This window comes from Sceloporus occidentalis, unplaced genomic scaffold (genome assembly GCF_023333645.1).
Source record: "Sceloporus occidentalis isolate IW3139 unplaced genomic scaffold, rSceOcc1.0.p SCAF_83, whole genome shotgun sequence".
NCBI classification, from domain to species: domain Eukaryota; kingdom Metazoa; phylum Chordata; class Lepidosauria; order Squamata; family Phrynosomatidae; genus Sceloporus; species Sceloporus occidentalis.
The window spans coordinates 2393589-2420099 of NW_028317063.1; positions in this window are offsets into that span (position 1 = coordinate 2393589).

Here is a 26511-nt window from a genome sequence, read left to right on the forward strand (position 1 = left end):
CTTACAAGACCAGCACTCAGTTTCTGCCAAGCTTATCATTCATCATTCAATTCCTACCAAGTTCTGCACTCAGTTTATGTCATACTATTTGTCTAACACTTTCATCATATGTTCCACGAGCCCTGTTTTAGCTGGGTTACATGTCCAGGCTCCCACCGTGCCGTAGTGTAGGCCAGCTCTGCACAGATGGTGCCACCAAGGGCACGTCAACTCACCTGCTTACTACACCTTGACCACATGGTGAGATGATGTGAATCGGTGCCGATTTCTTGGTTGCTGGAAATATGCACATTATAGGTGGGTTGATACAAATTGCTTGTAAGCTGTAGGTCAAGTTGATGTGTATAAATATTCAAGGTGGGCCTTTGTGTCTAATTCATTTGTCAATCCTCAACAACTTGACCTTCAGTGGAAAAAAAACACAGAGACATCTTAAGCACCTATAGCTTATTAACCCTTTATGCAGAAATGTGCAATTTATATTAATGCCTTAAGTATGTGGGATTATATGGGGCCAACCCGGACATCCTCTCAGGATAAATTCACCATTGTTAGTCCTTCATAAAATAGAGATCCGTTGTTTCAAGTTACTGTACCCCAGCCAACAACCCACTCTACAACCCACCCTTTAGTGAATATACCCGACAGTCAAATCTAGAGACTACTGACATTTTTACAGACAAGTTCAATAAGACCCATAAAAAGTTTAGCGCATAGTGTGAGCTCAAGCCCAGAATTTAGTGTAAATCCTGCCAGGTCTCTTCGTGCCTTGTCCTTAATGCGTAGGGTTAATTCACTATCCCTGTATGTGGGTGGGGAGTTCCAGAATTGTACAGATCAATGTCAGATACTGATAAGACCTGATAACGGCTGACATATACTAATGAGGACACAACACAAGGTCTGCTAAGACATGAGCTTTAGCTGCAGATACACATTCAAACACAAGTCGTATTTCTGGCCAAACAAATATTGTGCAACTAGTAACACTGTTGCAGCTCTAGTCTATTTCCCAAGACTGTTATGGATGGAGAGGATTTTAGAGCCTACAAAATGCAGGAAGCCCCAATCACACTGGGATTACCTCTTAAAATGAATTTGGGTTTGGGAAACACATTGACTTTAAATAATAACAGAAGTAGTAAACTCTGTAAAATGTCCATGTTTGGTCAAATTTGATTTAAACCACATGATGGAACCCTCATGAGATCATGTAGAAACGTAATCATGTATAGTGATGTAAACAGATATATTTATTGTTTATGCTGAATATAAGAAGAATTCTTCGGCACAATAGAAATAGAATTTGATGGTAGATAAGAACAATTTGGCTCACCTAGTCTGCCTTTTTTTCCTGCTGCAAAAGCTTAAACCTCAGTCGTTGGTGTCATCTTAGATTCAGAAGCCAGGCTCCTGTCCCATGCTTGTTTAAATTCTATTACTGTATTAGAATCTACCAGTTTTGCTGGGAAGCTGTTCCACCCTATCAGTCAAGTGGAACTTCTTTACGATACATCTAAGCCACTGACCATCTAGATTTATATTATAACCTCTTGTTTTTAACATTTTCCCTCCTTTGAAATAAAGGACAAAATAGGAAAGTTATTATTAACAAAAAAGTTACTGTTGAAAAGAATGTTTGCCAAATCGTTAACATTTTGCGGTGTATTGTTTGCTACTGTTCTCTAAGAAGATCCCTTAATAACAACAGTAAATAGCGCCACCACGGGAGGTAGTGGTTGGAAAGAGTACTGCAAGCTGAATGAATCCATTAAAAAGGCTTGTAACAGGAGCTTTCATGGAAGCCGGGGATTATATAGTTGACCTTCTCTATTTTATGAAGGACTAACAATGGGGAATTTATCCTGAGAGGATGTCCGGGTTGGCCCTATATAATCCCACATAATTAAAACATTAATATAAATTGCACCTTTCTGCATGAAGGGTTAATAAGCTATAGGTGCTTTAGATGTCTCTGTGTTTTTTTCCACCGAAGGTCATTTATTTACCACCCTCTCGGTGCTAGATTATTACTCTTTGAGTAAGGCCTCCCGCACCATTTGTTCTGCCCTTCCATTGAATGTTTGTTATGTCCTTCCATTGTACAGCACTGCAGAATATGATGGCGCTACATAAATCAATGAATAATAAATCAGGGAACGCATTCTAAAGGTCTCATCATCAATGAGACCTTGAGAATGTGATCTATATCTTAATAGACAGACTACTATATTGAGATCATCAGAATACAATCAATATGCTGATACTTGGGGTCAGAACTTAAAGATATTTGTAATTTTGACAGAAGGAATAAAGACTCCAATCAAATAATTAAAGTCTACAGACTCAGCGATCTGAGTGTCACTCAACAGGTTTCCCTATAGATTGTAAACTTGTGAGCAGGACCCTCTTTCTCTAATGTATCGGTTCGTCTTAGTCTGTCTGTTCTAGTTTTGTCAGACCCTTTAAATGTAAGGACCGTAAGAAGCGCTGCGTAAACTGTTGGCGCTATATAAATAAAACATAATAATCATTCAATTTCAAGTTCTTGTACTTTGGATGTGAACCGCCTATTTGACTCTTGTTTGTCCATCAAAGTCTCAGATTGTTCGCAGAAGAGTCTGGATCCTCTGGGCCCTTCATCCTTCCGTGGAACCATGGGACCCCCATCCTCTGCCTGCGAACATAAAAACACAAATATATTCCTATTTAAGTTTGTTTATCACATCTTTAAAAATTACTATTACTTAATTGATCATTAATACTAAATCAACTATTGAATATACATGCATGCAGAAAAAAGCTATTATCCACTAGAATTATTAATAAATATTTCTTTTTATGATGAATAATTAATCTTTTGAATAATTTCTCTATCTGTGATCTGAACATCTATTTGCATATCTAATATATGATTACTTTAGAGTCATTCTCTTAGGACAAACATATAAAATAAACAATATTGGCCAAAATTTTTTTTAAGGTTACTATGGTAATATATATATCTTTTTTTTTAACTAAATCTTTCTTCCAAAATTATAGTGGGTATATTTTTTGGCAGTAAATTGACTTATTTACTTTTATCTTCTACATGTATTTATATAAAAAAGACAGTATTTAAGGCATTATCCTTTAAATACAGCCTTAAAATAATTTTTTGATCAACACAAATTCCAACTTCATAAAATTGTAACTTTTGGCTAGTTGTTCTTTACTTAGTAGACAAAATACCACCAGCGCTTTATTGAACAAAGGAAAACATAGGGTTTGAAGGCAGGTAAAACCATTCTGGACATCTAGGCTGCCCGTTTTTCCTGCTTTAAAGACTCAAACCTAAGTCTTGGTCAGTCGTTGGTCCCGTCTCAGGATCAGGAGCCATACGCCTATCCCATGCATGTTTAAATCCCCTTACTGTATTAAACTCTACCACTTCTGCTGGGAGGCTGTTCTATTTTTCTACCACTAAAACATCTAATTGTAACATAATGTAACATAATTGCCATCGCCAAGCTGCTAGCCTACGGTGGATAATTATTTATCAGACGTACAGTAGGTCTCTTCTTTCAGAGGTTGCGCAATGTCTCCAGTGAAAGTGGCAGAAAGAGATAAAGTAACAAGATTATATCACATCTAGATCAACACCAGGATTTGAGCATTTGAAGTCCACCCACTTCAAAGGCTTTGAAATTACCACCAAATAGTACCACGAAAAACAGAACACCACATCCAAAACCACACCACATCCCCTTCCCCTACCTGTATGCTGAGGTTAACAGAACGTATCTAGTCGATATAAAGCACGATGCACAGATCTGTGATTCTTCAGAACGGGGGAGAAATTTATAATTCTTCTTCTTGTGCTTGGAATTGTTGCCAAAGATTTTGTTACATTACCTTACATTCTACATCATGTCGTGTTCATAGAGCACCAGTAGATTCCGTAGCGCCGTCACAAGATAGAATACGAAATAAACGATAGGACTAACAATATACAAAAGTAACAATAACACACATATCAGTTTTTACAAGTCTACCCGGTTCTCTAGGTGACAAAATAAATGGTAACTAAAACCTCCCCGGCTTATCAAAATTTTCTATATCTTGTACTTTAGTTTTTAGTAAAAAAAAAGTAGAGTTAAAATGACACCATTTTATCGGCTAATTGAGAGTTTGATTGTAGACTTTCAAGACTTTTGTTACTAGACATTTAGTAGACATTGAGTATGGCCCAGGCCAGGGACAGATATATCACACATTTATGAGAAATAAATCATAAGTAACAGGAAAAATAATATTTTCTTTTTATCTCGTTTAATATATCACAGTTTTTTCTTTTTTTAGCTAATTTCTTATTATCAACCTGGGCCAATATATCTCTGTTTTTTTATCTCATTTCTCATTATCAATCTGGGCCGATACCTCTCCGTTTTTTTTTGTTGTTTGTTTGTTTTTGGTCTCATTTCTCATATCTATGGGAGGATTGCCGTTCATTTAATTGTGATAGATTTATCTAGCCCATTACGCTTCAAGTTAAACTTACCCCAGGGGGAAAAGATTTGTGGCAAAAGGTTGCAAAACTAGCATGTGTAAGCAATTTCCTGTTATCTCTCTTCTCCTTGTCCCACCATTTCAAAGACGGCCAAAAAAACAAATTAACAACAATCAGAAGTTAGAAATAGGGCAAAGGTAACATCATGGGAAAAAAAATCATCATGGAGATCCTGAGAACAGGAAGTTAAAGTAGCTGCTCCCACGGTATACACACAAGGTGGGTTTCTAACATGTAAATATTGCTTATTTTAGTCTGTAAACACCGTTACACAGGTTTATATAGTGCGGCGAACTGAAAAAATACAGGTTTTGGGAAAAGCGACAGTCGAATTCCGGCTTTTTTTTCTTTGGAAAAGTAAGCTTTCAGAAATGTGATCTCGAGAAGGTGTCGTTAGATCTCATGCACTTAAACGCAAGATTATGGATAAGAATACAGAAAACCTCTCATTTGTTACAAAAACTTTTTGTTCCGTCTGATGTTCTTGGCTTACAAGGAAAGTGAAGCAAATATCTCGTCTCGCCAGTGATCCTAAGCTGGGCCGGAATGGGGATAACAAGGCAGGACTGGCACTTTAAGGCTGACAGCTGATCTACTGGTGTAAGCGTGACCAGCTGCTGGATATGGCGGCCCACACATTACATTTTTATGCTCACGTAGCGCGTGGCAGAGAATATTCAGCCGATGGGTGTAGACCATAGCAAACAATCTGCCCCGCCAGGGTGCCCACTGACCGATTTCGGTCAGCGACCAACCAGGCATCTGTTCAACGTGCCAGATGGCAAGTCCAGTCCTGATACTAAGACACATAGCACTTAATGGGAGCCGATACTTTTAGGAAGTGTAAAAATCCCTGTAAAGGTGACTTCATACAGCCTTCGAAAGATGATTTTAAAACATTTCATTGAATTTTAAAACATTTCATTGAATTTTAATGCTTACTTTATGTTTATTTTTGGGCAGTTGTTTTAGGGAAAAGCCAATGAAAATACATATTTATTAGGAAAGTTTATTTCAAATGAGGAGAAATGTTAGGACAAGAGATCATAATCTAAAACTAGAACGTCAGAGGCTTAGATATAATGCAAGGATGGGAAGGGTTTAGATAAGTGGAGCAGTTCCTCAGCAGAAGTGGTAGAGGGTAATACAGCGAGGGTATTAAACATGCATGGTAGAGGGCATACAGCTCCTGAATCTAAGACGAGACCAACGACTGATTAAGGTTTGAGTCTTTACAGCAGGAAAAATCGGCAGACTAGACGGGGGCCGAATGGTTCTATATTTCTACTCTCTCCCTGTTCCAGTTCTGAACACAGTTCTGCTTCAGTTTATATTAACTCCTTAAGGACAATGGGCGGTCCCTAAACCCATTGAAAACAATGCATTTTGAGCCCGAACATGTACGGGCTTTGTCATTAAGGGGTTAATATTTAATATTTTGATAATTTGATAAGCATGTAAGATTAAAATTGATCGGTCTGTTTATTTTCTTTTTAAGTTTTTATTTAAATAATAATAATACTACTACTACTAATAATAAATAATCATTTTTCTGATGCTCTCAAAAAATGATTCTGTTTCAGCAGGAGCAAACCAAGGATATAGACCAGATAAAAAGTAAATAAAAAAATCTGATCTTTATGGAAATCAGTTACCAAAAATCAGTTGGTAGGTTGAGTTTTTCTTTTTTATGTGAGAATGAAAGAGACCTGTTATCTGCACGGTTATGTAAGATTGTCATGTGGATATATATTTCACTGTGAATCAACGGAAACCAGACGCTGGCCGTGACACATACCCTTGTGACTTGCTTTTTTCTGCCATAAACAAAACCTTAGAGGACACAGAAAAAACCCAAAACTTACGTTTTAAGTTTGAATAAACTTTACATTAACCACAGCAATCTGTTTGTCAACTGCACCTATACAATTGTGAAGCGTCAGGGGTTTTTGGCGTTTATGGAAGAAGCTTCTTATTTTTAAAGGGACATTGTGAGTTATGGACTTCCCTGGGGACCTCCAAGGGTAGGCTACCTGGAGCTCTCCCTCTTCTGGGGCAATGGCCTCATTAATGGGGGATTAACCAACTCTAGAAGCGCTTATTGGGAGAAAACTGGGTGGGGGGGGGATGGTAACGTGGGTGCAGAGTGGGCACGACCACACATTGTTCCTCTGGATGGAGACCGGGAGACCCGGGGAAGCAGGGCATCATCCAGTGAAACCTGCAGAGTTGTCAAGTACGATTACGTATAAATGTGGTGCAGTCACCATGACAACCAATGGGATACCCTAACTAGTTCTACTGCATTTAATCAGAATTGCTTTTTTTGATAAATAACTTCCACAAAAGGAAAACTCTTAATATATCAATGCATGGGGACTATCATCATCAACAAAAGGAGTATCGACCTCTGGTTCTCAAGGACCACAAAGTAAAACGTCTTATTGTTACATGTTAAATGTTTTGTTACACGTTAGAGAATTAGCCATTATTACAATGCATCCTGGTTGCAATTAGTAACATTCTTCTAGATTGTAAACCCATTTGAAAGGGGCCCACCTCAACTTGTATTTCTCAAAGTCCAACTTGTTATGTGATGTACTGCCTGTTATGTCCTGTATACCCATTGTGCATCGCTGTGGAATATGATGGTGCTATATACATCAATAAATAATAATAATATATGTACCTTGTCAACATAATTGAACACAGAGGCATCAAATGACCTATCAGCAGTATAGTGAAAGATGAAATCACCTAAATATATTGATGCTTTATTATATTATAATATTATATATATATATATATATATATATATATAATTATATATAGATATATGCAGTAGTTTGCAGTCTTGAAAAAATGTGTTATGGTAATTTTTTGTTTTTTGTGTGATTATTTTAACCATTAGATATCCAAGACAGGCACTTTTCATCTCAAGGCAATGCTTTCGCACTCATCTGGAACCCAAAGGGTTAACGTGCGTCTGATGCGGCCATACTTGCGGTACCAAGAGATTGATCCACAAATATAACATGGACAAATAATGACAGTCTGCGGAGAGAGACTTTATATGGCTTAGGTAAACACCGAGCGTCTCGACACCTGTTTATCGAGCTCAAATGATATCTTTGGCCTTTCAGATATCGCTTCCAATTAACTCTGTTTTTGTCCATTTCATGCCTTTCTGTAATAACAACGTGTTGACAAAGTTTGACGCAACCTGCCGGAGAATTCAGATCAGCAGGTTTTTATGAAATCTAATTAACACGGTACTTAAATAGAGCTCGCCTATCCTATCGCAATATATATTGCATTCCCTTGTTACTGTAATTATGCAAATGTATCTAGTTTAGGTTTTAATGTATTCTCTCGCTGGCGTTCTCACCTTAGACTTTTACATGACATGAGGTGAACGCGCATCAAAGAGAGACAGTTTTCTGAAAATATCACACAAAAAAAAGAATTATTCGTATTAGCTGCTGCTGTACAGGGTCACCATATGTTTTTTTGAGTAGAGGTTAAGGCAATTTAAAAAAACGCAATATTATGAGATATAAAAAGAATAAAATCTCTAGCGCTGGTGTACATTTTAAGTTCTTATTCTTAAAAGGGTCTTATTCTTCATTTTGAAAAGTTTCTTGTAGTGATGAGACCGCGGTGGACTATTTTCCAACAAAAGTCATTACTCCTGCAGGGTAGAAAGCGATTATATTCTTATATTATTCTTTTTCACGATATTTTAATAATTAAAGGTGCGTCAACTTAAACGAGACCCCCCCCCCGTCGTTTCTTTTATTATATTAAAAATATGTTTTTTCAAGTGTTGTGCTGTTTTCTTTTTTTTAAACCAGTGGTAGTTTTTGTCCCATAATATAATTTTTTTAGGCAACTGCAACACCCTGACTCTTTATCATACTGACTGTGATACATAATAGAATGGCTGGGTCTCAATCACCCAGTCTGACACTCTGACTAATGAAAATCTATGGAGGAACGGACTTCATTGGCATTGCCATAAAGCATCGGCTCAGTGTGGTGTTTGAGCAGGGAAAGTCACCCAAAATATCATGATTGACAGCAATGGCGGCCTCCAGGTCCGCAGATAGATATTTTTGTGATTGGGACAAAAATTTGTGAAGAAAAATAATATTTTAGTTAAAATCTCATTTATAAACTAATTTCAAATCACTGGGAACATTTGGTTAGTTTCTATGGCGATAAGACAAATTTCCAAAACTCTGCTCCAGAATCACTTTCTGCGTTGAATTATCCTTAGTATTATCCTTTAACCCTTGCAAAAGAGGGGAACCCACATGATTAAAAGATACCTTCTTCTTCTTCTTTATGATCGACTCCCCTGTTTGTTTGCCTACAAAAAGGTGCCATTCTTTTATTATTACTCAACAAAACAGATTGAAAGCCCCCAAAAATAATATGATTGAAGTGCTGGCAGAGTTCAGATCAAACATACATTTCTAGGCAGTTTTGAAAACCAAAACTATGTTTCAAGGAAACATTTCGATTTCCAATGATGCGGTTTTGTAGAACCTTTAGTTTCATGTGCAGTTTTAGGGCCAAATACCACATTCTTTACCTTGCATAAAATACAAACCCCCACCTCCAAAAAATAAAAAAAGAATAAGATTAAGCCATATACTCTACATAATCTTACTGGAGAAACCATCATTGGTTCAACTTTACTGCATCGTTTGTTACAAAATAACAGCTTTTTGGCACCAAAAAAAAAAAAGCATACGCAGTGGTCACTTGAACTTTTGTACGAATACAATGTACGCTGGAAACAATTCTCGGCTGTTTGGATCCAAATACATTAAGTAGAATCAGGCAGATGATTTTTCTTTAAGGTCGCCGCTTGCGGTATTGACGATTCTTTTTTTTTTTTTTTTTTTATCGGTTTAAGTGTATTCTGGAATTGAGCCAATTTAGATTAAAAAAAAAAAAAAAAGCCTATTTGTAAAGTGTCAGCAAACATTGCATAACTTTATGCAGGCTAGATCATTTAGGCTATAAAGCAAATATACACATGTATTAGACATTTAATTGTCTACATGTTTATCAAAACCCAAGTAAAAGCTTGTCTTCATTAATTATAGAGGGACAAGAATTAATGGTTCGGTATAATTGCCACAGAAGTCTGCAATTATTAATTCTTAACAGTTTAAGGTCTTCAAATTGAGTGATGTCTTCTTTTATATCCGATTCCGGATTTCTCTTTATGTATTGACATGTACTATCCTATTACATAAAGATTAATTTGTACCAGTCAAGTTAATTAATAATGAACATTATCTGCACTGGTTCAAGAGGATTTTTATAGCAAAATATTGACAAACACTTCTCTTTGCAGATTCGCTGGCAAGTTCCTAGTGCAAGGGTAAGAAAAGCCTTCAGAATGACGTGTGCTTTAGCTACAAAGAGACATTTGGCCTGGAATGGCAGTCGAGAACATGGTCGGTTGACTGGTACCCAACCGTGGCTTCCATCTTTTCTTGGTGGGGCCATATACCTATGATTATGATCCTTTGGTGCCAGGGACAATTTTACAATTTTAGATCTGTCACACAGGGGTTAGCTGACTTTTCCTTGTGTCCCCCCCCAAAATATAGATGGGGTCCTCCTTATGTTGTGTAGAAGTTGTTACTAAATCGACTATGTCTTGGAACACCTGTATTGCTCTTGTATGTAAAGATATATGATAGCAAACACCGGTTGACTGGTGGCAAATAATTGAATACAGAGGTTATCGTTGACAGCTGCCCTTTGGTGCGGGAAGAGCGAGACACTTGTGCGTCATGAAGCCTTGACATATGAGGAAGACTTAGCTTTTATAAATGTCTCCACTATCTCCATTAATTTGCCAACAAACCCGCTTGGGTTGGAACATTCCCAAGAGCAGGATTTATATCCCAATGGCCACCTCGTCTTGCCAGTGTCTTGATTGTCAACGACTTCCACCAACATACCAAGTGCAATGTCCTTTCAGTATTGTGTGTGAAGGAACATTGGCAGAAGCCTCCTGTGATGCCATCTTCTCCTGACCAATAACTTTCTGCGTTGAATTAAAGTAACGGGATGAAATGTATCCTCTTGTTATCTACACATCACGTTTCGGTGAATAAACCTCTGTGCCCCAATGCTTTGCACCATTTGTTGGTCCAACGTTGGATTCAAACACACAAGACTATGAGTTGCAGAACCTCGTTCACCTGCAGGAATTAGGATTGTCACCATGTTGTCTCATACAGATTACTTTGCTTTGGTGACCTTTACCAACCTCGGTTTTCTTAAAGATCCCCTAACCACTGTTAAAAAATAACACCATCAGACATTGGCATAAATACAAATTTAAGGTTTCCTCTGTGAATTAGCCATTAATTTATCACGTAATATAGGTGTATCTTTCTAATATATATCAAGAGAACATGACCTTTCCTCCAAAAAATATATTATACCGGAGGGTATCAGCCTGTTTATATAAACCCCAAATTCTGCTGAATTGCTTCAAAACTCTTTGTTCAAATGGATATAAAAAAATCAACAGTAAAATATATTCCCTTTTTTTGCTAAATTGACAAGAATATATACATTAATTATGCATATTTAGAAAAGTCTGTGCATAAAAGACAATTGTGGATTATGTTTAGAACTGTATTATTTCTTTTAAATAACACAAAGAGTAAGATTTTAGAAAAAAAACATATTTAGAAACACATCAGTATGTTACCATAATTGTATTTGAAATTATATGTAATATAGGAATGCTAACGCTTTTTAGAATAAACAACAATAATTGTCCAAAGTATCATCATAACATTGGGACAATTCTGGCATAAGTGTCAAATTTGGAGAAATCAGCATAAAACATTCCAATGAATTGTATGGACATTTTTGGTAAATTGGCGCTAACAATCCTCCCCTGTAATAAGCATGGTAGAACTGATAGATAGGATATTTAAGGAAGGTGGTAGATAAGTGGAACAGCCTTCTGGCAGGAGTGGTAGAGGGTATTACAGTGAGGCAATTTAAATACGCATTAGAGTGGCATATGGGTTTCCTGAATAAAATCAAGACCAAGGATCCAAGGATAAGGATTGAGATTAAATGACATTTGACTATTGATTTTTTTATTTTTTTTTGTATATATTAGATACATTAGAAAAATAAATAAATAATACTGATATTTTTAAGGAAACTGGTACTCTATTTATAGCATATTATTATTATTATTATTATTAATATTATTATTATTTTAGATTTCTCCACATTAGTGCAGATGAGACAAATTTGAAAGTATACAAATTATGTGTTATATTGTGCTTCTTTGGTCCCTAAACGGCCCGGTTTTAGGAAAAAGGATGGGTTTTTCCAGGCTGACTATATAAAAAAAATTGAGTTAGACATTGCTTTGATAAACCCCAAGCCCAAAAATGTTTTTGGAGACGTGACAAATCTCATAAGCTTCCAAAGGATCTTAAAAGTTCTCCAGCGGGACAATAAAAATAAGCAAGGTAGTATTGTGTTTCGACGCGCTCTCTGTTTCCTCTGTAGTTATCTCCTTACACCTTTCTCTCTACGTCTTTTTGTAGCATCCCAAACAGAAGGATATTGAAGAGCGCTGGTTTCCCTTTGATCCTTATGCTTGTTGTCAAAGCGTTCGGGGTTTGAAGGGTATGTTGGCTACAATTCACTGTGACAATTAGGAGATGATCAGAGCCCTAGAGTGGAACACTTAAAGGGTAATTTACATGTCAGTTTGTCGAATAAAAAAAGATATTCAGCTAAGATTTTTTTTTTTTTCCTTGTAAACTGCAATTTGTGTTCTGGTAAGAGAACCTGGCAGAGATGTTGGGATACCCATTACCATTTGAAAAGAAGCAATCATGAGCTACCGCTGACTCCATTGTCCACTGGAAAAGCTGATTTGCAGTCAGTGTGTGAATGAGTGGAACTCCGGTTAAATGGAACCTTCTTTTTTCAAGGTAACCACCCCCCTTAGTGTTATGCGTTAGATGTGTTATACCTTACGTCCCTAATTTACAGTACTGTTATTATAAAATTGCCCGCCGCCTGTGGAAATCCTTTAAGAAATCGACAGAGCATCTGCTTGATTGGCTAATAACTCTTAACGTTGTTTTATTACACCAGGATTCCACCTTCTTTCTCAACGAGTATGGTGCCCATTGTTGGACGGCCATTGTCTGTCCGTGTCGTATGTGTTTCTGGATTTTTGGAGTTGTGAAAATATAGACTTGTGATGCTTTTTAATACCCTTGAACCTTCTACAAGTAGTTGCGTGGCAGCCAAGGACTGGAATGCGTACCGCTGATCTATCCCAGGGCTCTACTGCCCTGTAATGTTCAAGCTGGATCCTCAATTGTATCCCAGAAATGAAGGTCCTTCTTCTTGAGGATGTCCACCTAATCTGTTTCTGATAGTGGCATCAAATTTATTTTCCTAAAAGAACCCAATAGAATATGTATTTCAATCAATTACTTTTTTTCAAACAACATGGAGGATTGATCGGTCAAGGGAGAATTGTTTGCTAGACTCATGAGAATTTATTGATTTGGAAGGGTTTACTTGACCTCCTGTCCCTAATAGAAGCCATCATGTTGCGATCTACAGATGCTGTAGTACTTCATGGGAACTAGAAGTGTTAATCAATAATTCTGCTGTCTGATTTTCAATAAGTCAAAACAATAGCCAAAACGTTCTAAAGCAGCCGATGAGACCCGGCGAACTGGGACTTCTGATATATATTTGGATTTTGGTGGTTACTACCAAACAGATGAAAATACAGAATACCTATTTAAGACCTGCAGCGTGTAAGTCAAGGGAGTCTATGTAAGGGACTTCCCATAAAATTCACAGATAGTTGGGAGGTATGTGAGTGCATGCATCCCCTCATTGTCATTCAACACAAGTATCCATATATTTTATTGTGTTAATGGAGATTGCCCTTTAAAAAGCATTCCCTACCCCTTACTGACCCAAAGTTCACCTGCGTGGCAACAGACAAAAAAAAAGTCAAAACCTTTTCATAGCCCGAGGCTAGAAACGGATGGCTTATAAGCCAATTGGCAAGCAAGCGTAAGGACAATTGATTATGTGTAACAAGTCATTCATTCTGAAGATGATGGTTGGGATCCGATGAAACGATACACAGAAGCCTCTGTTACACAACATAATGACGACCTTGTCCAAACACCAATGGCTTTGTATAATTCGTCCAAAATCTCTATGATTCCATAATCGTATAAATGATTGTGAAACCTTAGAGTAAAATTAAGATGTAAAGAAACTGGTAACTTTATGGGGTCCCAAAGCCCATTCAGTTGCAGAGAAATCAGAAACATTAGAAAAGCCATTTGTTTTCTCTCTTTTTTTTTTCTTTTTTTTTTAATCGTATATCTCTCCAAGGGTTTGTAATGGCTTCTAATGGTGTTTTTAATTGCTTTATAACTTTATGACCTATGTGGGGTAGGTAATTTTACTCTCACACCTTCCAGGGCTTTGCTAACATAAAAGCGCACATTGCTGCCTATCCAAATAAGCTAACGCTTTTAAATATTTAACATCTCAGAAGTTGCAGGTTGACCTCTCGAAAACTCATAAACATGGACCTCCCTCTAGAAGAGACTTGATTAGGGTTTTACGTTTAGATATTCTAGAAATTGTACTAAAATGTTAGATTCTATCGATCGTAGGATTTCTACAGAAAGATAAGAAGATATACATCAAGTCTGAATGGTAACTTTATTCCCATAAGTTACAGTTTATCTTTACAGTTTAGAAATTATTTATGAAAGTTTGCATATGCATGCCCAAAATCAGGCACGGTCTGGGCATTTGGCACAATGGGCACCTGGGTCAGGTGTAGGACAGCCCCAGAAGTATTGCAAGCCCTCTAGATTGTATTAAGCGCTGTGTAAACTCTTGGCGCTATATTAATAAAAGATAATAATAATAATAATAAGTAAATATGGCTCTGACCATTAAAAGCTCTGCATGTGCTTTTCTGCGTGGCATCAGGGACCCCTTGAGAAACGGTTTCCTAAAAGTTGTCTAGTATTAAAACAAGCGATGGTAAGAAAGGAAGGGCTTTATAGAACGGGTCATCTAAGCCGCTAGGTGTCTTTAAATTCCGATACCTCTGGGAAAATAGAAATGTTTTTTTTTTCTTCTTATCCAGAATAATAACAAATGACAAATTGCTGCTTGTTAAGGGGATTGTTCATTCTTACCAGTTGGCTTTTCCCGTCTTGGCCTATTTGTTTATATGTGTGCCCGCTGAAGGTTGAAGTGTGACGGACACAGCGGAGAGTAAATGCATGATTTTATTTACTGCGGCATAATAATTACGCTCTTAAAGCACTTCTTTTAATGGGCAGAGTGCTGGATTCTGTAGAAATAAAAAATATGTCGAAGCTGATTGTAATACCGGCGTTCAGATTCCTGCTCCTTAGATTCAAGGTGCTATGTACAAAACATTTGACATCGTAACAAGGCATGGTTTCCAGCTTTTAGCTCTCCAGATGTTGTCGAGCTGCATTTGAGGAGGTTCGGAATGACATCAACAAATCTACATCTTTGTATTCCAAGGGTAAAGTCAACAAAACTTAGTTCCCTAAGAGAAGTTAATATTTTTTATCGGGCCAAAAACCTCAACGTTCTTGTGCATCTCTGAGCAACACACCGTATGTCATCTTGAAAATGCTTGGTCAATGGAGACCCTTAAGCCGTAAGACAATTGCTATCTTGGCTATCCTGAGAATAAGAGGAGACCAAGGACCAAATAACACCCGGGGGTTTGTAAAGCATGAAAAATGGGACGTTTTATGGGGTAAGTTCTCGGGAAATCACCTGCGCAATAAAATGCATTAAAGTACCACAAAACCTGATCAGTGAAATATAGGATAGAGGATGAAAACTATGTAACAGAAGTTTACAAGTTTACTAAATGACATCATATCCTGGGGGCGGCTGGGCGTTAGAAAGTTAATATGTCATTGCCTAAATTACTACCGGGGCTGCTGCTACTGTCACGCTCCTCTCATATCATAAGAAACTGTAACATATTTTTAACATGTATCCCGTACATATGTTGCAGACCTTCTTACTCTTCCAAACCCAAGACTTTGGGCTTAAGTCTCAATAAACATGGCCACTAACAATTGGAGCAACAGAAGTGGTAGAGGGTAATGCAGCGAGGGGATTTAAATATGGATGGGATCGGCATACGGCTCCTTATCTTAGACGAGACCAACGACTGATCAAGATTTTATTCTGTACAGCAGGAAAAGCGGGCAGACTAGACGGGTCCAACGGGGCTGTGGAATTCTATGTTTCTGTTCTTACTGGGTTATAGGTTCCCTTTAAAAACCTTCACGATACGTTATTGGCTTACGTAGAATGGCCGATACACGGCATTTATTTTTTTGAATTTTTTGAACAAACTGCATTTTTTTTATATTATTGAAGTGAAGGAAACAGTTATATTCAGTTATTATAAAAAATGGTAACATTTGTTAAAACTTTGAAACAATCTGCCGCCCCCCCCCCTTTGCTTGTTCCTTTCCCTCTGCAAGTGTCATCTATCTGTTATCCTCTGTCAGTCCTCCAACCATGAAATCCGCCACGGCCCAGAACAATAGCCATTCTTGTCTTCCTTATACCCCTACGTTTACTACTCTTTTTTTTTTTTTTTTTTTTTTTTTTAAACCGTGTAATAAATGACCATATGCTTTCGGCAAATTAGAGTACAAGCAGGGGGAGAAGAAGCCAGAAGCTAAAGTCTGTTAGATTCTCTTTATTTATACGACAGGCAATGGCCCTTTGTTTTGTTCTGCGATGATAACTAGGTATTAGAAGCACGGAAAGCATAACAGAGGATTTTATTTGATTTGTGGCTGAGAACTTGTAGGGTCAAAAGATCTGGCAAGTTAATACTTTTTAAAAGATTCAAATAAACGAACGGACAGTCCTTTCACTGTAATATAATTTAACGTGAAATCAAACAGACAGCTAGTTTTAATAAGAAGCCAGTGCACGGTAGTACAGAAAAGTTATGCTATAAAACTCTTTCCGTTCCTTGCCATGTCTAAAAAAAAGAGAGTACTAAGTGTGCTTAGTTTGTGTTCTGTCTCTGTTATCGGAAAACACAATCTACTAGACGGATCCTGACTCTTTATCATACTGCTTCTGATAAATAATAGAATGGCTCAGTCTTAATCACACAGTATGACACCCTGACTAATAAAAGTCTATGGAAGAACGGACTTCGTTAGCATCGCCATAAAGCATCAGCTCAGTGTGGTGTTTGAGCTGGGAAAGTCACCCAAAATATCACATGAATGGCAAGAAAGGCGGCCTCCAGGTCTGCAAATAGAGGGTACACAAAACAAAGCAAGAATTCAGCGCACACCCAAGGGATACCATTCAAAAGCACCTGACTAAGGCGTAAATATGGGAGATTCCGTCACACTATAGGCCATGTCTTGCTTAGCCCGCCACTACGTCAAAGCACCCCAAGTTTGGCGAGTCTTGGCTCATTTTTAATGGCAATATTGTTTACAAATGCGCTGAATGAGTGGGACTGCGTTTTAACCCAAAAGAGACTCTCAAGCGTCATTGATCGAGTCTTTCTGAGCCCGCTGGTTAAAGAAAAAAAGGCAAAGTTGTGTGATTACATTATCTCTGTTACCAGACTTTTACACAACTCTTTTATAAATATATATCTTACGTATAAAACACCCCACCCTTAAAACTGATATTACCTCACAAAGCAGGGGAAAATCAGATAACGGGGCGGATTTAAAGGGCGGCTTTAACAAATGGGGTAAAAAAAAGTGTTATTAACAAATAACCACTGCAGCAAATAAGCAGACAGTAAAAATTATTATGGCTTCTGAAATTTTAATATGCTATCCTTATATCATGATATTGTTTTACCTATATAATAAAATTGTCCACCAGAGATTTTTGATGCAATATTTGTAAAAATACATTATATCTTTATTTCTATTATTGTATTATTATTATTTTTTTTTTTCATTTTTTTATTGATGTCATTTGCATTTATATATTTTATATTATTACTATATTTTATCAGTCGTAGATGCTGATGTTAAGCTACAATGTATTTATACGTCCCGTCCATATGGAATATGTTGCATTTTTAACACAGCTCTTGCAGACTCAGGTCAGCAAATGGTGCTCGTTGACTTCACACAAATTATGGTGGATTTCTGCGTGAGAAATAAGCATGTGATCAGGGACTATGGTTAAAAGAATTCCCATGCCCTGGTATGATGCATCTGTTCCCATCTTTAAACTGGCCCAGTGACATGCCATACAGATGTGGAACTCCTTAAAGGGGAAGACCAACAATGTTTTTTTTAAAACGTTACCACTTTTATATATTTTGTTCTTTTCGGCCGTCCTTTCGTAATTTTTCATGAAATATGGGATATAAAAAAAATGCTATGGTAGACTTTAAAGAAGATGAGCATGCTGGGAGTTGTAGTTGGCAGCATGCATGGCGATTTGTTTAACTTCTACCTGCTGTGTGCTGTGTGTGTTGGGTTAAAATCTTATCTCGGTCTGCTAGATAAACACATCAAAGCTTTATCTTGCTGTAGTGTGATAAAAATACAGTTCCCTGCCATCGAAAGGCACATGGCTGACCAAGATTGGCCATCAAGTGATCAGCGTACTGCGCACATCTGCTATTGAAAGATAATCTAGAATCGTGTAACAATACACCTCTGAAACAAACAGTATCACGATACCCATCTCCACGCCGCACAGTACTTCCATGTTTCTTTTATGTTCTATACACTATAGCGATGTATTGGCGCTTTAATTACAGATTAAAATAATCAGTATATACATATGAAAAGCCTTAAGAACATGTTTGTACACCATGCTGACATGTATCTTCTCTTCTCTCATGATTTGTATTATTATTCCTCCCCTGAGCCAGGCTGGGGGTGATGAGGTAGCCCTGGCACTTTAGAAGTGATGCTTCTCCGGGTATCCGGGTCACCATGAGAAACTCTGGGTCGCGGGAGTGCTGTTGTGACACGCCCCATTCCCCGCCCACTTCCCCTGTAGCCACACCGCATTCAGCATCAGTGAGACCGCCCACCAATGTCAGCAGGACCGCCCCTGATATTAGCTGATTGTCCACCGACATCAGCCGACCGCCCACTAACGTCAGTGGAGCGCTTTAGGCCAGCGGCCCACCAGGCATTTGCCTGATGTCCCAGTTGGCCAGTCTGGGCCTGCTCCTCCTCATTAAGTTATCTCTTCCCTGTTGTTAAGTTGCTAATTGTTTCTGATTGGCTCAGGCAGCTAATGCAAGGGAGGGTGAAGAGAAGGGAGTGAAACTGATCAGATAATAACGATTCTGCCACAAGCTGCCACCAAGTTCAGCTGGAAATTGACACTCAATAAACAAAACGTGCCAATTGCTTCAATATACAAATGTATTTAGGCTCAGAGCCAGGGCTACCATGGAGGGGCAACGTAAAACCGGTACACATTCTTGGGGCCCATGTAAGCAGGGGGTCTCAGTCTTGGAATGGGTCCTGCTAACCGTGTCTGGGCCCTTGCAGGCTTTGGAGCCCATGGCTAATTTGGTAGCATCACACATGGTTTTGCCAAAACCTGATTTTTTTTTACTTTTCCACATTTTTAAGCCACACTCTTACAATTTAATTATGTGTTTTTGTCATAGAAATGCTTGTTTTAGATCCAACATCATCACTTTTTCTCAGGTCGCATTGCATTTAATGATATTTCTCTAGGCCACTCAATTCTTAAAACGGCTGGAATACAAAAAAAAATTATAAAAAAAAAAATTATAAAAATATTATTAACCCAGAGCTGAATTTTAACATCACATCCTAAAAAAAATGAATGTTACGATACAAACCGTGACAGCAAATTGAACCGCGTTTTACCTAATTATTCTTATTTTAAGTTGAACAATTCCGGTAATCACGAAGCAACGTTGTGTAGCGTTTGGCTGTCATTTTTAATCAGGTTGTTTTAGGTAATTTTTTTGCTATGTCCCTCATTACCGAATTGTTTATCAATAGGTGCACAATATGTCACTATCTTTTCTCATCAAACCAGGTCTGACAATGGACTGAAGTGCATGGGAAAGGGTCAGCCAGGTGAAACTAATGCCATAGATTTTTGATTCATTAGGAGCTTATTGTTAAAGGGGATGTCTGATTGTAAAGACTCAGTGAAGCAAAAGAGTGCAGAGTAATCAGCGGGATTTATAGTTTGCAGAGCTAAAAAAAAAAAAATTGCAAAAAAAATAATAAAAAAAAATAAAATAAAAATCAACATAAACCTTTGGATACGGCAGAAACATTAAAATGCCCCTTAGGGCAAGAAGAACCTGAGAAAGAAAGGAAAAAAAATAAAATAAGGTCATGCGACTTGGAATGTTCCTGTAGGTGATAGTCAATAGAAGGCGATTATGGCCATGTGCTCTGTCTACCCTACCTTCTGACTTCGGATAACAAAGCTTGGCTTTGTGCTTAGCTGGGGTTTTTTTCTTCCGACTGACATCATCAATTTTATTTTATGTCGTCCACCTCCGGTAACAGGAAAAAAAAAAAAAAAAAGAATGACCCAGGGTAGATAACAAATGCTGGCTTTTAAGTGTTGAGATGCCTCCAAGCCAATGTTGTGCACTAACGTTTTCAAAGAATTAGTAGCTTGCTCTTCTACCCCCACCTCTGCCACCACCCCTAGCAACTGTCAGACCCCTGCCTCCCCCCCTCTTGTTTTTCGGTTTATACCTTGCAAATGAGAAGCTGCCTTGTTCCGAACCAGATGTAGGGCTCCTACAGAATAAGCCGGTGTACTTTAAGCCTAATAGGAAGTTTTATATGCAAGGGCCTTGAACTGATTAGTATAATTCCCTCTTTAATACAGCTGTCCCTCCAGATTAAGGTAAACCAAATGTTGCAATCAGAGATTAGTGTACCTTGCCAGTTATTAACATTCCCCGATGCACTGCGAGCACGTAAGACGCTAATACGCTCTGTTTATTTGCTGGTTCTACATGGTAACTCGAACTTCTGCACCTGTCAAAGCATTCCCATGTTAAAAAATAAATAAAATAAAATAAAAAAATAATAATAAAAAAAGACACATTATGGGGGTAAGACTTTCTTCTACCTGGACACCTGTCTTCGCTTGTCACATTGTAACAGTTCAGTTTTGTTTGCCAGATTTGGCAGGTGGTTTAATCCCTTCTTCAGCTGGTCGTGTAAAGAAAAAAAAAAAAAAAAAAAAAAAAAAGAGAGAGTCGATATTTTGCATTCCTCTTCGGTCTCGCATAATCTTTCATCCCCGCTTAAGAACCTAAATTTTGATGGAAAATTTAGAGAAAAATATGTTTATGGAGGATCCAGAGATATGTATCGGAATCAGCACCTCTGCCTGCTGTGCTATAATCAGCTAGGGGTGTCTGTCGCTCCCAAGGTGGGTCACGCAGCCGCCTCTCTAACACTTAACGGGAAATCCTTTCTAGTGAAACGTAGATATCAAAGACGACAATTCCATAGCTGTCACAGAAAATATTTTATTTTTATAGGGGATTTTAAACACATTTGCACCACATCCATAAATTAAGCTTCTCGGATAGGTTTCTACTTAGATGGCGTAGAATTTTGTTTATTTGACATACCTGCTTCACATTCTTATTTATTCAGATTAATAATTGTGTCATATATTTTCCTGTCTAAGAGGTATTTCTTATAAAATAGAGCATTTGTGTGCTCTTTTTATAAAAGCAAATTAGAATTTGATATTAAAATATTAACATTAATATAAAATAGAAAATGTGTTACTTTATATTATCTATCTATCTATCTATCTATCTATCTATCTATCTATCTATCTATCTATCTATCTATCTATCTATCTATCTATCTAATCTATCTATCTATATATATATACTATACTATATATATATATATACTATACTATATATATGTTAGGGGCATCAAAATGTACCTATTTTTGTTTTAAATATATTTATGGCAGAATTTGGATCAATCAGCGTTTATTCTTGTCTTAAATAATGTATAGCCTCGCAAAATCTGTGCAAGTAGGAACATAGAACCTGGCGCCCATGTAGTCTGCATGAATCAGCCGTTGGTTCCGTTGTAGATTCAGGAGCCATATCCCCGTCCCATGCATGTTTAAATTATCTTACTGTAATAACCTTTACAGCTTCAGTAGGGAGGCTGTTCTACTTATCCACCAGCAATGGCAGGAGGTTAGCATGTAAAACTGGTCTGTTATGAGAGTTTATCTAGGTGGGTAAATATCAAACATTCGACACTCAAGCCCTTCTCAATAAAAATGATATGTTCATATATTATATATACTGCCTGGGGTGATAGCCTTCACATACGGGGCGGAAAAGGTTTGTTTAATCTGTGCGTAGTGACAGTACATTGTAGCTTAATAGAAGATTTGCAATAAAGGGAAAAAAAAAAATCTTATATCTTTGGAATTATGACTTACAGCCTACTTAATATGCTAATACACGGCTAAGCAGGGATAAAGTTCTTGCCTTTCCACCCAACAGTTGCGTTGGATTGGCTGCCAACTTATTGTTAAATGTAAAGCGCCAGCCGGGTTTTGCAATTCATCCTAATTGTGGCGCTCACTTCAGGTTTTGTGATAAGGCTCCGTGTTCTGTTTAAGTGACAGCGTTGACAAAAGGGGTAAGGGGTGCGGACGAGAGCCTGCGCTTCGAGACGGGCTACGTGTCCTGACCTGTCATAGGTTGATATGGACAGTCTGCGAGGGGATTTCACTTGTCACGGTGTCCCCAGGCGGTTGAATAGAGTGACTGTCTGTCCTGGTTTTTTTTTTCTCCGTAGGATCTTGACTGGTGGGGCGCTGATGAACTCGGCATAAGGTTGAATAGGAGCTTTTTGGCAGCTGAGACACAAGGGGTAAGCTGCAGGTCAGAGATAACAGGAGAGCAGCTCTCCTCTTGTACACAGTCGGTAACGTTCTTTCTTCCTTCAGAATCCAGGAAAAAGCTCGCGTTAAATACGTACACTTCATAGTTTTCCTTTCTTCTTCTTACAAAATGGAGCTTGAAAGATTGAATGTTTCAGCACCCACATTTCAGGATTTCTACCTCAAAATACACTCCAGGAAACGCCAGTTAATTGCGGCCAGGAAGCGATAAGGTGATCCTTCATTTTCAAGGGAATAACCAAGGATAAGCAGTTATCTTGGAAGTTCACGTCAACTTCCAGGCCTTTTCTTTTAAGATTTTTTCTATTGTTTTGTCTTTTTTAATTTTTTTAAAAACTAGTTTCCAACACAGGAATCCGCAGAGAGGGTTTAAATCTGCTGACGGTGTGTACAGCACTGCGCATGTACATCTTGGCGTCTTTTTTGAATTTATTTATAAGACAAGTGTATTTGCATTTTAAAATTTCTTAGGTGAATATACTGTATATTCTCAGCTGTTTTCCGTTATCATAGCTATATTTAATAACAGTATGGATCCCATCAGCAGAGCCAAATTTCACCATAGACAGCGTTGGAACCATTGTAACATTATTGGCCATGTGGCGCACTAGGCAACTGCTCGGTGGGCCACCGGCCATTGGCGCCCTATAGTCACCCCATCAAATTTGGCGCTGCAGTGTGTGGCCGCTGGTTGGATATGCCCAACTAGACTCTACGTAAACATAAAAACATACAGCGTTTCCGGCCATCGGCTGCACTTATGCTGTCAGACGGTCGCTGGCCTTAAAGAGCCAGCGCCGCCTCATGCTCGCCAGTCCAGCCCTGTATATAATTATTATTTCTTATATAGCACCATCCTTTTCTGGAGTGCTGTACAATGTTGTATTGTCCCATTAATGTGTGTGTAATTGTGGGACCCCAATACACGAGGCAAGTTGGAAAACGGTCAGAGAAATACACATGGTTAGGACTTACCTCTAAACAACACTTATGTATTGGAGACAAACTTGTATATGGCCATATTAGCTCAGAAGAAAATGGAATCTGTAATCACAGTGGATACATTTTTTTGGGCCAGAAGAAAAAAGGATATACAATCTCACTGACTTGGAATGAAGAATAGACCTCCAAGGGCTGAAAGCTTATGAAACTTTACAATTGTTTTCCAATGTTGGCCCAATAAAAGGTATCAGCTTTGACTTAAGACTCCAAACAAATGTTTTAGAATCTAGAATGATAACAGATTATAATTCTCTTCTCTAAAGACGCACGCACACCCTTTTTTTCCCCCCATTAGACAGTGATGCCTAATTTGAAGCTTCTAGAATGGAAATAATTTCTGCTTTCAGATACTTTTGCTTCTAACAACTACTTGGAGTCATCCGAACAAATTGTCACAGAGGGGTTCAATTCTTTCTCATGTAAGGAGCTTGGGTTACAATGGCCCTTCTTAAACAGCACCTAATTAGTACATCTTCCCTATAAGCTCCAGCCATGCAGAAAGAGGATCATTAATTTACTGTAGGTCTGCTAATTGAGGTGTGTGGCTGGACAATTAGAACAACCGTTCCACAATTAGATTGTTATGAGCGGAAATTGCTAAATTAAAATTTTGAAAACATAATGAAGTATAAAATCTATAATGCATCCGTGTTCTACCAAGGACCCATTTCCAGTTTGCCAAAAAATACACTATTTATGGCAACCAGACACTACTAGAAGCTACCTATTGCTGTGTTTGCTGTGACAAAAACTTTATGGAACTTTACACAGGACCGGATCTTTTTTGCCGACATCAGCTGATGTTATATATACATCAATTAAACATTAATTAAAGATCTCTTGTCCCTCTTGTCCACGTGGCTTGGAATGTTACTATTTGGCTTTTTGGCTGGAGTCCCCCCCCCCCCCCTTGGATGCACAACATTCTAAATTGGAACAGTGGTGTTCAAGGAGAGACCATTAGAATCTATAAGGAACCTATTATGTTTTTGTTTTACAAAACAAGTGTATACTGGGTCTTGTATCTTTAGGATGTTAAAGGATTCTATACCCTGAGTACGTCTGCCCTTTTTTTGTTTGGGGTTAAGGACCAAATGTTCTTGATGTTCCTCAGTAAAGCTCCTGATATGTTTTCACAGTCCCGCAGGGACCTAAGCTCTCTTAATGCACTATATCTCTCTCCTACCCACACTAAACTGGACATAAGATATGTTATAGAACCAGAAGTAGCCATTGATAGTTTTTCCCCTCGTTTGGGCTTAGTATCCAAAGCCTTGTTGGTGAGACTAACTTCAGAAGCCAGGGTGTTTCATAAAAGGTGTTAGGTGTATTGTCTTCTCCATCTGTGAAGGTTCTCAGCCTTGACTATTGTGCTATTGCTTTCTAAAAAAAACAAAAACAAAATATTCTGTCAGGATGCGGGAGGAAGGTGCGGGAGGATCCTCTGGATAAACCTGTGTGAGTCAGATAAGACTTTGGGGCTGGGGGCAGGAAATTCACATTTCAACAAGATGCTGACCCAATGCGTACGAATCGTTTAGCTTTAACAACAAAATGATGTGTGTACTTTTGTGATGAAATTCCCTTTTTTTTGAGGACGTATCTACCTGTTGAGCAAGCTGGTGTTCCTGTGGCATTGATAGTTCGAAGGAGGGTTCAATCTTTAACCCTGCCACTAGTATATTGCATGTGCCCCCATATGCGGTGTCATGTGTACCTACCTACCTACCTATTTACCTACCTACCTACCGGGAGTATGTGAAAGCAAATCCAGGATCCATTAAATGGCAGACCAACAAAACATTGTCCATTCTCGGTTGAGCTACAGTATCTGTAGTTGGTTAATGTGTGATTGATTGTCTTCTTTTCTTCTATGGTTGATTTTATGCCTATGCTGTCTAAGCTGTTCGTACTCTCACAACACGTGCAGCCCAGTAATGAAGTCAAAGAAAGGATTAAACAGAACCTTAAATGTAGATATTTTTATGCAATTGTTGGCAATTTGTTTGTCGTAGGTGTATTGTTGTTGATAGTACACAAACGTGCAGGGCCGGCCGAAGACTTAACGCCGCCTGGGGCGAAGTTTAAAATGCCGCCCCCCGCCGACGCCGGGGGGGGCGGGGGCATTATCCACCCCCCCCACCGGTACTTACCCTTAAACAGTCCTGCGGCGAGTCTCCCTGTGCTGCCACGGTGCCGGCTTGTAATGCTGAGCGCCGGAAATTCACGTCACTTCCGGCGCTCTGCATTACAAGCCGGCACCGAGACCGAACAGGGAAACTCGCCGCAGAGGAGAGAGAGAGGGGCGCCGAGCGGGTATGCGAAAACCACTCGGTGCCTCTCTCTCTCTCCTCCGCTTCAAAAAAAAAAACGCTTGGGGCGGCAAAGTGCCGCCCCTTCTGAAGTGCCGCCTGGGGCAATTGCCCCAGTCGGCTCCATTGTAGGGCCGGCCCTGCAAACGTGCCCCCTGTTAAGTTGTGGATGTTTGTGTTCTGTCTTTGAATGAACTCAATCAAGCATTTCTGTTCCTGGTTCTCTCTTGCAGAGAAAACTTGCCTCGTGTTTTGGTTCTGGATTGCCCTTATGGATGGGATTAGATTGATATGTCAAAGGAGTCTTTTCCTCTGTAATGGCCCTCATTTGAGACTATTCTGAACAGGCAGGCTATTAAGATGCTGTCCTTGCTCTCATAGTTTGTTGTGCAAACGTTCTTCCATTGGGGATTTCTTAAGAAGTATCCTCAAGTGTAAAAGCGAGTCCAGTGGTGGACTCACTTGCTTGTTACACGGGGACCTGTATCTCGAGTCCCCATGGGTCAGTCAGATGTGGTTTTTGGAGATGTCGTTTAATGGAACCTGTGGCATAAGCCCCCATGGGTCAGGCAGAAGTGGTTCCTGGAGATGTAGCGT